Genomic DNA, 14887 nt, shown 5'->3' with positions numbered 1-14887 from the left:
CCCGGGTCTAGTAGTGTTGTGTTGTGATGGCCCGGGTCTAGTAGTGTTGTGTTGTGATGGCCCGGGTCTAGTAGTGTTGTGTTGTAATGGGCCGGGTCTAGTAGTGTTGTGTTGTGATGGCCCAGGTCTAGTAGAGCTGTGTTGTGATGGCCCGGGTCTAGTAGTGTTGTGTTGTGATGGGTCGGGTCTAGTAGTGTTGTGTTGTAATGGGCCGGGTCTAGTAGTGTTGTGTTGTGATGGCCCAGGTCTAGTAGAGCTGTGTTGTGATGGCCCGGGTCTAGTAGTGTTGTGTTGTGATGGGTCGGGTCTAGTAGTGTTGTGTTGTGATGGCCCAGGTCTAGTAGTGTTGTGTTGTGATGGGTCGGGTCTAGTAGTGTTGTGTTGTGATGGGTCGGGTCTAGTAGTGTTGTGTTGTGATGGCCCGGGTCTAGTAGTGTTGTGTTGTGATGGCCCGGGTCTAGTAGTGTTGTGTTGTGATGGGTCGGGTCTAGTAGTGTTGTGTTGTGATGGCCCGGGTCTAGTAGTGTTGTGTTGTGATGGCCCGGGACTAGTAGAGCTGTGTTGTGATGGCCCAGGTCTAGTAGAGCTGTGTTGTGATGGCCCGGGTCTAGTAGAGCTGTGTTGTGATGGCCCGGGTCTGGTCGTGCTGTCCTGAGGCGGGTCTGGTCTGGTAAATCTGTGTTGTGTTGGGCCTAGTCTAGTAGAGCTGTGCTGTAATAAGCCGTGTCTGGCTCTTCTCTCCTGGGGATAGTGGAGGTACTGTTGTTTCAGAAAGTGGTGCGGGGGGCCTCTGCTGCTGGGGTGATGGGTGTGTGGGTCCCTGCCAAGTGTTGCATCCTTTAGGTCCTTGGCAAAAGTTCTGATACTGTCCTGATGAAGATGTACATTATGGTATGTGTTGACATGTCAGAGTGGGGTGGTGAGCCGTTCTGACGTTGAGCAGTGAGGCACAGTCCACAGTGATCTGTTTATTTATTTTGTTGATCAACTGTCCTGGGAAGTATTTTCTTGGTAGGAGGGTGGACACAACTATACTGGTTGTTGGGAACATAGCCTGTGCCCGTTCTGCCACTCTTCTCACTGCCCCAGATACATTTTCACCTTTAGCATGAAGGTCGTTTGTGCCAGTGAGGATGATGATGTTGTCAGGGGTGTCAATCCTGGTCTGACTGAGTAGCTGCATTGTACTCTCAGTTGTATCAAGCTGGTGGACATGTTCTCTAGATGCAGAGGACATAATGACTAGCTGCTGGTTGAGGGTGTCAGTGTACCTCTCTTTCTGCTCTAGCTCTGAGGTCGTAATTTGTCTGACTCAGTTTGTCCATTCTGCTTTCTAATTTAGAAATAGATGCTCTGCTCTCCTCCCTGAACTGTTTCATCTCTTCTTTTAGTTTCTGGACAGTGTCCTCCTCTTGAAGCTTGTTCTCTCTGAGTTCTATGACCTCTGCTTCGACTAGAGAGAGGGTGTGGTGGAAACATTGCATAGCAGGTTTCTCTCTCTGTCTCTCAATGTGTCGCTGTATTTATCTTGTTCTCTCCAACTCTTTCTCCCCTTTGTCTCTCCCTGTATATTTCACCTCCCCAGATACAGACATACACCACATACACACACATACACATGCACATACGCAAGCACACACATATACACACACACACGCACGCACACATACACACACACACACACACACACACACACACACACACACACACACACACACACACACACACACACACACACACACACACCTAGGGTAGATGACGGAGCCTCTCTCTCTCAGACCACAGGCAGTTAACAGAAGAGAAGTTCTAATCTACATTACAGTACGGTGGAGTCCGAAATTATTGAGCAATAATGGCTGTATAAAATAAAACATTACAATACTGAGCTATTTTGTATGCTCAAAAAAATCGGTAAATTATGTTATTTATTGCTAATACAATTGCTCAGAGAAAGAGATTTTGTTTACAGTTTTTTCCAATTGCTAACACACTAAAATGACATGCACAGCACAATTATTTAAACTGACGCACAGAGAGCAAAACCTCTTCTCAAGTCTCCAAAAGTCTAAACACATTTTCTGCTTTACACACATTTTGCAATTCAAAATGGCACTTTTTAAATGCACTGCACACGGTTCTCTGCATAAGACACAACAATCTGACATAAAGTCACATATTTGCCATTTCAAAACACTGCCATTCAAAATGACACTACATGAGCTAATTGGCCAATACATGTGCCACCTGGCCAAACACCTCAATGGTTAATTGTTACCACTTCAATCAGGAAGTAAGCACTATGAAAAGACCACAGGTGAGCACCTTTTGTTTTACAAAAACAATGGAAGCCGTTGCAGAGAGAGGAAGAGGAAGAGGAAGAGGGAGGGTGAGAATGAGAGGGGGAGGAAGAGTGAGAGGTAGGGGTAGAGCTGGTAGAGGAGTTCATGGCCAAAGAAGACATCAACTTTTAAATGAAATCAGAGCAACCTCAGTTGATCATGTCATCAACCATGGGCTGACAATGCGAGAGGCTGGACAGAGAGTGCAGCCCAACTTGAGCCGTTTTACTGTCGCCTGTGTCATCCGGACATGTAGACTGGAGTACAGGTATGTAACCAAAATGTCTTTCACACTATGTAGTACACCCCATGTCATAGTGCATCAGTTGGGTGACACCTGTTTACTTCATGAATGGCTGATGTCATACACTAACTGCACAAATTACTCTACTGTGGGGGAAATATCTTTAGGCTGCATTGTCCAAGACCTATATTTTTGTTTTTTTTGTTTTTCTAAAGGACTGAGAAACCATGATGGAGGAAGGGGCCAAATGTTCATCGGGGTACAGGCCATTGTAAACTTGGTTTTGGAAAATAATAAAATCAGATTATGAGAAATTCTAAGCCACATCATCCAAGACAACAACATATTCAACAACATTCAACGAGTCAGTCTGTCCACATTGGCTCGCATTCTCAAGCGAAACCAATTCAGAATGAAACAACTTTATAAGGTGTCGTTTGAGAGAAACTCTCAAAGAAACAAAGAGGTCAGACGAGCATATGTGGATGTAAGTACAATATTGACTGCAGTACACTACACGCAACATTGTTTCCCAGTGTACTGGATAACACCATATTGACTGCTTTTGTTCTTTGTTTTCAGGGAGTACTGGAAATGGATGCTCATGCAATCCCACATGAGTTCATCTTTATAGATGAGGCTGGGTTCAACCTAGCAAAGACCAGAAGAAGGGGGAGAAACGTCATTGGCCACAGAGCCATTATAGATGTTCCTGGCCAACGTGGTGGGAACATCACAATGTGCGCTGCCATCTCCAATACGCATGGTGTCCTCCACCGTCATGCCAACCTTGGACCATACAACACAGCCCATATTCTCCCATTTCTGGACAGACTCCACAACATTCCCATACCACCAGAGCGTATGAATGATGCAGACCATCAAAGAACCCGGTACGTTGTAGTATGGGACAAAATGAGCTTTCATCGTGCAGCCCCAGTCCAAAACGGGTTTGCTGACCACCCACCATTTCTCGTGCAATACCTCCCACCATACTGACCATTTCTGAACCCCATAGAAGAGTTATTTTCGGCATGGCGGTGGAAGGTATACGACCGGCAGCCCTTTGTGCGCATGCCTCTTGTGCAGGCTATGGAAGAGGCATGTGATGAGATTGATGTGGGTGCGATTCAGGGATGGATAAGGCACTCAAGGCGCTTCTTCCCTCGATGTCTGACAAGGGAAGCTATTGCCTGTGATGTGGACGAGGCGTTGTGGCCAGACCCAGCTGTGCGGCAAGATGCTGCCTAATTATTTTTCTTGACGCTTTTTTTTTCTATATATTTTTTCTGCACATTTTTTTCTTCAGTTTACTGTTTTTGTGAGCATATTTTTGTTCAGTCCAATGTAAATATATCTGCTGTGCATATGTTGCACTGACTTGTTTGGTGAAAAATAAAATGTTTCAACAGCATGTGTGTGTATCTGCAAATATTTCTGTGCATCTGAAGAATTTTCTACAATTTGAACTATTTTAGTATTATGGCAAAGCATACTAAAGATGAGTGCTTTTCATTATGCCCAACAGTGTGTAGTTAGTTAGACAAAAATCTGGTAATATGAATGAAGTGTGTGCCATTTCGTGCAAACGTTTGATTTTGATAATGCTATATGTAGTTTTGGTTGCAGTGCTTCATTTTGCAGGATAAATTAGGTATTTTGCAGTTTGGGTGTGTGGTTGTCACAAGCGTCGTAAGGATAGGGCCAAGGCGCAGCGGGTAAAGTGCTCATCTTCTTAATTTATTTAAAGAAAACACTTAAACAAAATAAACAAATGACGAAAAAACAGTTCCATAAGGCTCCCAGGCTATACAGAAAACAACCACCCACAAAACACAAGTTAAACAACATCAACTAAATATGGCCTCCAATTAGAGACAACGACAACCAGCTGCCTCTAATTGGAGGTCATGCCAAAAAAACAACATAGAAATAGAAAAACTAGATTTAACCATAGATATAGAAACATAGATCCTAAACCAAAACACACAAAACAAACACCCCTGCCACGCCCTGACCATACTATAATGACAAATAACCCCTTTTACTGGTCAGGACGTGACAGTGGTTTTGTGAATTGTGTTAAGTATTTTGATAAAACCAGCCTAGTTTGCAAAATTGTGTTTTAGCAATTGGGAAAAACTGTAACAATAAATAATGAATTTCCTCTGAAAGGAAGGGGTCCAAATTATTGTGAATAATGTTGAGTGAGAAAGTTACAGAGGGTCAAATATCCTACCCCCTAGACATGCTTACCTCCCCTGATATTGGTAATGGTGAGAGGTTAGCGTGTCTTGGGGGTATGATCTTTGAACATCTTTAACTTTCTCACTCATCATTAATCATGATTCATTCAGCCTTATCCATAATGATGGTAGCATCCACATTAATGTAGAAGTGTTTAAAAACATATATCCTTATTTACAATAAAACTGACTCCAAAATGACAATACGTTATTTACCATACATTTTTATTGGACACAAAATAATCTGAAACACAACCAAAGTAAACAGTAAATGCATCCAATGAGTCACAAGCTTGATGTAGTCATTGATGTAGTCATTGATGTAGTCATTGATGTAGTCATTGATGTAGACATTGATGTAGTCATTGATGTAGTCATTGATGTAGACATTGATGTAGTCATTGATGTAGTCATTGATGTAGTCATTGATGTAGACATTGATGTAGACATTGATGTAGACATTGATGTAGTCATTGATGTAGTCATTGATGTAGTCATTGATGTAGTCATTGATGTAGACATTGATGTAGTCATTGATGTAGTCATTGATGTAGTCATTGATGTAGACATTGATGTAGTCATTGATGTAGACATTGATGTAGTCATTGATGTAGACATTGATGTAGTCATTGATGTAGACATTGATGTAGTCATTGATGTAGACATTGATGTAGTCATTGATGTAGACATTGATGTAGTCATTGATGTAGTCATTGATGTAGTCATTGATGTAGACATTGATGTAGTCATTGATGTAGTCATTGATGTAGTCATTGATGTAGACATTGATGTAGTCATTGATGTAGACATTGATGTAGTCATTGATGTAGACATTGATGTAGTCATTGATGTAGTCATTGATGTAGACATTGATGTAGTCATTGATGTAGTCATTGATGTAGTCATTGATGTAGTCATTGAGTGCTAAGAATTTGGAACTATTGATTACTTTATTGATAAGAATCTTTAAGGGTGTCAATAACTTTTTTTGAGATTACATTTTTTTTCTTGTTAAACAAATCTCTTCCTCTGAGCAATTGTATTAGCATAAAATAATATAATTTATTGGAGCATACAAGATAGCTCAGTATTTGAATTATTTATTTCATACAGTCATTATTGCTCATCTTTATCAAGGTGCCAATCATTTCAGACCCCACTGTATGTGGGATCTGAAATTCACAGCAGGTGGACGGCCTTCAGATACTGCAGCTCGTATGGTTGAATGTCATAGGCCTGTATCTAAGATATTTAGAGAGAGAGGGGGGTGGTCGTAAAGACAGAAGAGGTTAGTTTCAACCTGTTTAAGAGCCTTGGCAAAGACAGGAGCCTCTGTGTCTGTGGTTGCTGCGGGATAGATGATAGTGTGTGTGTGTGTTTTGTGTGTGTGTGTGTGTGTGTGTGGCATCTGATGGACAGCTTAATGCCTGTCCTTATTAAAAAGATGAGCAACATGTTATATGCAGGAGGAGGTCAACGGTGTGTACGAGTATCGGAGTATAGTATCTATTAGGAGTATCGGAGTACAGTATCTATTAGGAGTATCGGAGTACAGTATCTATTAGGAGTATCGGAGTACAGTATCTATTAGGAGTATCGGAGTACAGTATCTATTAGGAGTATCGGAGTACAGTATCTATTAGGAGTATCGGAGTACAGTATCTATTCGGAGTATCGTAGTACAGTATCTATTAGGAGTATCGTAGTACAGTGTCTATTAGGAGTATCGGAGTACAGTATCTATTAGGAGTATCGGAGTACAGTATCTATTAGGAGTATCGGAGTACAGTATCTATTAGGAGTATCGGAGTACAGTATCTATTAGGAGTATCGGAGTACAGTATCTATTAGGAGTATCGGAGTACAGTATCTATTAGGAGTATCGGAGTACAGTATCTATTAGGAGTATCGGAGTACAGTATATATTAGGAGTATCGGAGTACAGTATCTATTAGGAGTATCGGAGTACAGTATCTATTAGGAGTGCAACAGAGAGATTTGGGGAATCCTAATATGAAATGTTACTGGCTACATTCCTAACTTTTGACCAAATTGCATTGAATACTTTCTGGTTACACAGCACATGTTGATCAAGGTGTACAAATGTTCCCATTCAGAGTGTGTGCGTGCGTGTGCATGTGTGTGTGTGTGTGTGTGCGTGTGTGTGCCCGTGTGTATGTTCCTCTAAGCATAGCCCAACACACAGACAGGAAGTGAGTCACAGGAAGTGAGGATAATCTCTGGATGAAAAACAAACAGAATGTGACAGCTCCTCTTTTCACAATCACAAAAATACACCCCTCCCTCCATCTGTCACGCCATCCATGTTTCCCGTAAGGCTACAGTCATGAAGGAGAGGCGCCATTCAACCAGAACCAGCCTGGCAAGTCAACCCAAAATGATGAATGTGTCATTTTCATACAGAATGCAAAACAATGTTTATCAAGGGCTGAATCTTAATGCAAACTCCCATTGACATTCAAGTTAAGCTTTTACAAGTCAGGATTAGCCTCCAAAGGAGTAAGAATAAGGGCTGCTGGTCTCGACCTAGAAGGAACTGTACGTGTTTTAGGAGGTGTGGTGTAGTTGGAGGTGTTTGTTGTGTGTGTGTGTGTGTGTGTGTGCCTCTGTTGTCATCACTAAAGGAGAGAGATGGAGAGATGGACAAAGGAGATGCTGCAAGTGACTCTACTTATCCAGCATGGCTACCCATCTGTCGCCATGGAAACTGTGTGTGTGTCTGTGTGTGTTTGTGTGTGTGTGTGTTTGCATTTGCGTGCTGATAGCTCTCCAGTATTTCATCCCGTCAACCGCTCAACACTTTGTCCCTCATCAATCATTCTGTTCTGTTGATACATCATATTTTTAAATGACAGAATCTCTCCACCCCTAGAACACACAAAAACACACACTCAAACACACTCACTCACTCAAACACACAAACACAGGAGGAGAGGAGGATGAGTTAAAAGCAGACATGACATATTTGATAAGTCCATTTTGAACTAAATGTTTTTCTCTTTTAGCGAGAGAGAGCGAGAGAGAGAGATAGAGCGAGCGAGAGAGAGAGAGAGCGAGCGAGAGAGAGAGAGAGAGCGAGAGAGAGAGAGAGAGAGAGAGAGTGAGAGAGAGAGAGAGAGCGAGAGAGAGAGAGAGAGAGAGAGAGAGAGAGAGAGAGAGGAGCAGAGAGAGAGAGGAGAGCGAGAGAGAGAGAGCGGAGAGCGAGAGCGAGGAGAGAGAGAGAGAGAGAGAGCGGAGCGAGAGGAGAGAGCGAGAGAGAGCGAGAGAGAGAGATAGAGAGAGAGAGAGAGCGAGAGAGAGAGAGAGAGAGAGAGAGTAATTTGTCTGCTGTTGGAGGTTATTTTACAAGGCTGTTCCCTTCCGCCCCCCCTTACCCTGGAACAAGCCCACCCTGGCGCCCACACACAAACACCCACCCTGGCACCTGAGGACTGTGTCCCGGTGCAATGCAGTGCCAACTTGTGGCAGCAGTTACGGCTCTTAGCCCCGTGCCAAAACAACTCTGAGCAGGGCATACGGCTGCCAGAAACACACACACACACACACACACACACACACACACACACACACACACACACACACACACACACACACACACACACACACACACACACACACTTGTTACATAGTCATTCCCTGGCATCAATGCTCTCTCTCCCTTTCTCTCTCTCTCTTTCTCTCTCTCTTTTGCTGCTCTCTCTCTTTCGCTACCTCCTGTCCCACATACACACAATACTAGAAAGTGCTGACTTACAGGAAACAGTGAGATCACAACAGCACTGACAAAATTAATCGAAGTCTGAAAATATTTAATATTGACTGAAAGTGACACACAGATAAGTTTCCATAATGAGTGTACTGTCCATGTATAATTAGATCATATGCCAGGGATGGTTGGTAGCCGTGTTGGCATTTTGAGGAATCTGACTATTTCTTAGGTGGATCGGAGAAGTGTGTGTGTGTGTTAATGAAATATTGATAAGCCATGAGGGAACTGGGTCTCATCCTCATTAGTTGTTCCGTTGTCTTGTCATTGGCCAGAGGGCAAACACACACACACACACACACACACACACACACCACACACACACACACACACACACACACACACACACACACACACACACACACACACACACACACACAAAACCCCTTACATAGTAGGGGCTGGTAGGGTGGGGCACCATGCCAGACATAGACCAGCCATGTTAGTTTGACATAGACATAGAGCGTTGGGGGGGGGCATAGAATGTAACACTGTGAGGGCATTGATGACGATAAGAGGCACATTGCCCTGAGATGGTCCGTGGCAGGAGAGCAGTTTGGGGAGGGGCCAGGGAGGGCGGGAGGGTATGATGGCTATGATGGCTAATCATTACATTACATTTACATTTAAGTCATTTAGCAGACGCTCTTATCCAGAGCGACTTACAAATTGATATTTTATATTGGCTGGAGACAATCAATGGAAAGAACACACTGAGCGTGGAGAGGAATGGGGGAATGGGGCGAGATGAGGGGAGGAATGAGGGGAGGTGAGGGGAGGAATGAGGGGAGGTGAGGGGAGGAATGGGGCGAGATGAGGAATGAGGCGAAGTGAAGGGAGGAATGGGAGGAGGTGAGGGGAGGAACGAGGGGAAGTGAGGGGAGGAATGAGGGGAGGTGAGGGGAGGAATGAGGGGAGGAATGGGGGGAGGTGAGGGGAGGAATGGGGGAGGTGAGGGGAGGAATGGTTTTCACAAGTGTGTGTGTGTGTGTGTGTGTGTGTGTGTGTGTGTGTGTGTGTGTGTGTGTGTGTGTGTGTGTGTGTGTACAGTAACTGGGTAAGGGGGCTGACAGTACCAAGCTGTTCTAGTCTGCCTGGAGACACTAGTTGAGAGGACATATATTTATATAAAACTCTGGACCAACCAGGCACTCTGTTGCAAGGCAAGGTTACACCCCCAGAACTCATACACAAACACACACACACACAAGCACGCAGCGCTGACGCACACACACACACACTTCAACCGCATCCAGATCATATCCCAAATATTACACACATTCCCAAACAACCTCAGATCGTATCGGTCATATCACATGCATCCAGTAGGAATTTACACGATGGATGACTCGAGTTGATCTACACGTTGACCTACACACTCCATAAAAACTCTAACACCAGTCGGAACACAGTCCCCAGAGTTGGCACAGTTGACCACCACCAGGCTCCAAGGTCTTAAATCTTCTCCTCAGCGGATCCAGTTCCATCTCAGTATGTAGTGCTATGCCAAATGCCAGCTGGGTGAATCAGCACTAACTGGGAGTATTACCCTGGCTCTGTGTTTGGTAGCCATTTCAACATTAACATTGGGCAGCAGTATAGTTGGTAGAGCCGAGACACACAATAAAGTTTTTTTGAGTACTGTGTGCTATACGATAACTGGAAACACTTAAAAAGAAGTAAGAAGATTACTTAGACTTCTGTAGCATGACCGTCAAAAATAATGATATGTGTTACGCCCACTTTCCTTCCTCTGGAACTCACTCCTGCTGACCCTGTGCGGAGTTCATAGCGCTCACTGCACAGCCATTGGCCAGTATCCTGGAAGAGGTCAGCAGGCTCCACCAATCAATCACTCAGGTCTGAACAGGTATTCAAAACAGGAGACAAGAAGGGTTAGGGCAATGGATATGGTCATGGTTGGGCTAGGATGTGAACATGAAGCTAGGGTTAGGGACTAGGGTTAGGGTTGGGCTAGGGTGTGAACATGAAGCTAGGGTTAGGACTAGGGTTAGGGTTGGGCTAGGGTGTGAACATGAAGCTAGGGTTAGGACTAGGGTTAGGGTTGGGCTAGGGTGTGAACATGAAGCTAGGGTTAGGACTAGGGTTAGGGTTGGGCTAGGGTGTGAACATGAAGCTAGGGTTAGGACTAGGGTTAGGGTTGGGCTAGGGTGTGAACATGAAGCTAGGGGGTTAGAGTTAGGGTTAGGGTTAGGATTAGGACTAGGGTTAGGGTTAGGGTTAGGGTTAGGGTTAGGACTAGGGTTAGGGTATTGCCAGGGTGTGGACATGAAGCTAGGGTGTTAGGGTTAGGACTACGGTTAGGGTAGTACCAGGGTGCGGACATGAAGCTAGGGGGGTTAGCGCTAGGACTAGGGTTAGGGCTAGAACTAGGGTTAGGGTAGGGCCAGGGTGTGGACATGAAGCTAGGTGGGTTAGGGTTAGGACTAGGGTTAGGGTAGGGCCAGGGTGTGGACATGAGGCTAGGGGGGTTAGGGTTAGGACTAGGGTTAGGGTAGGGCCAGGGTGTGGGCATGAAGCTAGGGTTAGGACTAGGGTTAGGGTAGGGCCAGGGTGTGGACATGAAGCTAGGTGGGTTAGGGTTAGGACTAGGGTTAGGGTAGGGTCAGGGTGTGGACATGAAGCTAGGGGGGTTAGGGCTAGGACTAGGGTTAGGGTTAGGACTAGGGTTTGGGTAGGGCCAGGGTGTAGACATGAAGCTAGGGGGGTTAGGGCTAGGACTAGGGTTAGGGTTAGGACTAGGGTTAGGGTAGGGACAGGGTGTGGACATGAAGCTAGGGGGGGTTAGGGTTAGGACTAGGGTTAGGGTAGGGCCAGGGTGTGGACATGAAGCTAGGAGGGTTAGGGCTAGGACCAGGGTTAGGGTTAGGACTAGGGTTAGGGTAGGGCCAGGGTGGGGACATGAAGCTAGGGGGGTTAGGGCTAGGACTAGGGTTAGGGTAGGGCCAGGGTGTGGACATGACGCTAGGGGGGTTAGGGCTAGGACTAGGGTTAGGGTTAGGACTAGGGTTAGGGTAGGGCCAGGGTGTAGACATGAAGCTAGGGGGGTTAGGGTTAGGACAAGGGTTAGGGTAGGGCCAGGGTGTAGACATGAAGCTAAGGGGTTAGGGTTAGGACTAGGGTTAGGGTAGGGCCAGGGTGTGAACATGAAGCTAGGGGGGTTAGGGCTAGGACTAGGGTTAGGGTTAGGACTAGGGTTAGGGTAGGGCCAGGGTGTGAACATGAAGCTAGGGAGTTAGGGTTAGGACTAGGGTTAAACAACATCAACTTTCTTTTTTCGCTAGAAATAACACATTTCTCCCTGCACTGCACATCACAATCTAATAAGAACTATTAATAAGAGCTAGGTAAACAAGTAAAGAGTTTCTAGAAGGGGATTGTAAATATAAATAACAGTTGTTTTTGATCTATTTACCTTAAAATCAATGGAGACAAATGTGAAACCAGTCATATGGCAGCAAACTGAAGCATATCAACATAACACCCTCTCCAAAGTGAAGGCTATGAAATACTGTGTTGGTTTCTGAATTCTGAAATGTTTTAATGATATGCCCAGACTTTTCATTTTATTTTTTTCTTACAATTTGTACTGAGTTAAATAATAGACACTATGTGTTGAGCTGAATATCAGGAGTGAGTCAAAGAACTACACTTCCCAGAGTGCACCAGCAGCAGCAAACCGGCTGCTTGTCACCTGATCAATCATTTTCACTTATTTGGAGCACCTGTGAAGGCATGGAGGGCGTCAGTCATTCAGAAGAACAAACTTCAGAGGGAAAACTCCAAGTTCACTCACAGGTTCAGTCCAAAGACGCCAATGGTAAAAGGCTTAAATTATTAATTAATCTTAGTTATTTAGAATGTTATTTAAATGTTTAAACTAATTTAAGTTCATTAAAATGTTTAATTAAGATGGTAACTTTTTGTTCTGTCTTTAAAGGTTTACAACCTAATTTACTGGCTAATTTACTGGCTAATTTACTGGCTAAATTACTGGACAGACCAATCAACTGAAGGCAAACTAAAAATAAAAAAGATTGAGTTGGAAAATTGAGTTGTCCCTGTGTCCTTTGGATGGTGAACAAGAGGAGGACTTGACAGTTGTAAACCACGCGGAGCGGCCTGGCCCTGAGGATAAACGGCTTCAGATCCAGAAATAAGCTGTTGACGCAGAGGAAGTCAAGATGGCGGAAGATGTCCTGGGGAAGTCGGTCCAGCAGCTCAAAAAGGAGAGGACCACTGCAAAAAGCAGCTTCACCAGACAAGCCAACTTCATTTCAAGAGGAGCAAGCAGCATGCTTCAAGTGGAGTTAAAGGAGGAATTCGCTAAGCTTTCAGATTGTTTCAGAAAGATGCTCGATGCCAACGATGACTACAGGATTGGACTGGAGGCTGACATGACTGAGGATGAGGAACCAGGTCTTAATGAACAGCAAGAGGCTGACATTGATAGATCTGTAAATGAAGGTGAAACAAAGTTGGCGGAAATAAGAGACATTGTTCAAACAAACCTGTGGTCGAGGTATGGAAGGAGTGAACTTCTTGTGGCAATCCTGGAAGCAGAAAAAGCCAATGATAAAGCGGCTTATGTACCAGTGGAAAGTGCCAATTTAGAGGGCTATGAAGTGCACCTCGCTCTGTTGGACAAGAGGATAAAAGAGGCCATCTCAGCAATGTCATTATGGGAGCGATGGATCCCTGTAGAATTAAAAGACGAATTAGATGGAAGAGTCAAGGACGTAAGAGCATTCTACTACAGGCTTGAGTCAAGGAGACCTGAATTTGCCACTGCACGGACGACCAATGAGCGAGGCACAGGAGGGAAACTACTACACCAACCGGCAACATCCACACCAATAGTGAGAATCAAGCCAATCTCTCTACCTATCTTCAATGGAAGCAGGAGAGAATATCACAGATGGAGGAAAGACTGGGAAAGCCTGCAAAAGCAGGGAGAGCCATCCGGATCAACTGAAGTTAAGAAAATTCAACTCCTGGAGAGTGTGGATGACAAAATCTCAAAAGACCTCAGACTTTCAACCTACACCACTGCCGATGACATGTTCAGAGTCCTGGAGAACAGGTATGGCAACAAGTCAACCATCATAGTGGAAATCCTGGAAGAGCTGGAGAAGATGCCACATGTGAAAGGGAACCAACCAAGAAAGGTCATTGATCTCATACAGTCAGTGGAGAAGGCTCTAGCAGATCTCACAGAGTTAGGAAACTCTGGAGCCATAAATAACCCACTGGTAATTAGATCCATTGAAAGCAAGTTGCCTGACTTCATTAAAAGAGACTGGGTTATGTTCATGGTTGAACCCAGAAACGATGTCACATCAGACAACCACTTTGTCATGCTCTTGAAGTTCCTGAAAAGTCAAGAAGGAATACTGGAGAGACTCGAACAGCTCAGAAAAATCAGATCGTTTGGACAAGAAGTATGACAGAAAGATTGCCTCAACAAAAACCACAAGGAAAGAAGAGCTTGATGAGGTATGTGGTGTAAGTGGTGATAGTGGGCACAAAAACAAGATCTTCTTCTGTAGAAAGTTCAAAAGACTTAAGCTACCGGAAAAGAAAACTGTATTAAGAAAGCTGGGAGCATGCAGAAAATGTCTCGGATGCCATGATGAAGATGGATACTGCAGAGACGCTTTCCTATGCAGAAACAAAGACTGTAAAAGGGAAGGTGGTGCCCCAGACCACCATTTTTTCCTCTGCCCAAAAGGAGAAGTCAAAAGAGGGGAAGAGAGAAAGAGTGAAAGAGACGGCAAAGGTGAAAGCAAGCTAACGGAGGAACAAGCGAAGATCTTGTCTGAACTTTCCCAGGAAATGGCAGATCGATGCAGAAAGGCTTTCACCAACACCAACAAAACCGCAGTGACACTCGATGCTTCAGGCCAGTCTGAGCTACTGCAGAGAAATGGGCTCACTGAACTTCCTGTCATCATGATGTTGATGCAAGTCACGGCGAACGCAGGGCAGAAGATTGGGACTTTAATTGACCTTGCTTCAGACACAAACTACATTACCCATAAGGCTGCTGAAAGACTGAGGTTAAGACATGAGAAGATAACTTTAGTTGTTCATGGGGTTGGTGGTATGACCATGAAAGTGAACACACTAAGGTATCTCCTCAAAGTCAGAGTCAAGACACCTAAAGGGACAGAGAGAGCGCATGAAATGGTCTGCTACGGCTTGGATGAAATCGCCAGAGTGCATCAAGTAATTGAACCTGAGAAGTTGA

The sequence above is a fragment of the Salmo trutta genome, chromosome 18 (assembly GCF_901001165.1).
Source record: "Salmo trutta chromosome 18, fSalTru1.1, whole genome shotgun sequence".
NCBI lineage: Eukaryota > Metazoa > Chordata > Actinopteri > Salmoniformes > Salmonidae > Salmo > Salmo trutta.
This window is presented reverse-complemented; position numbering follows the sequence as displayed.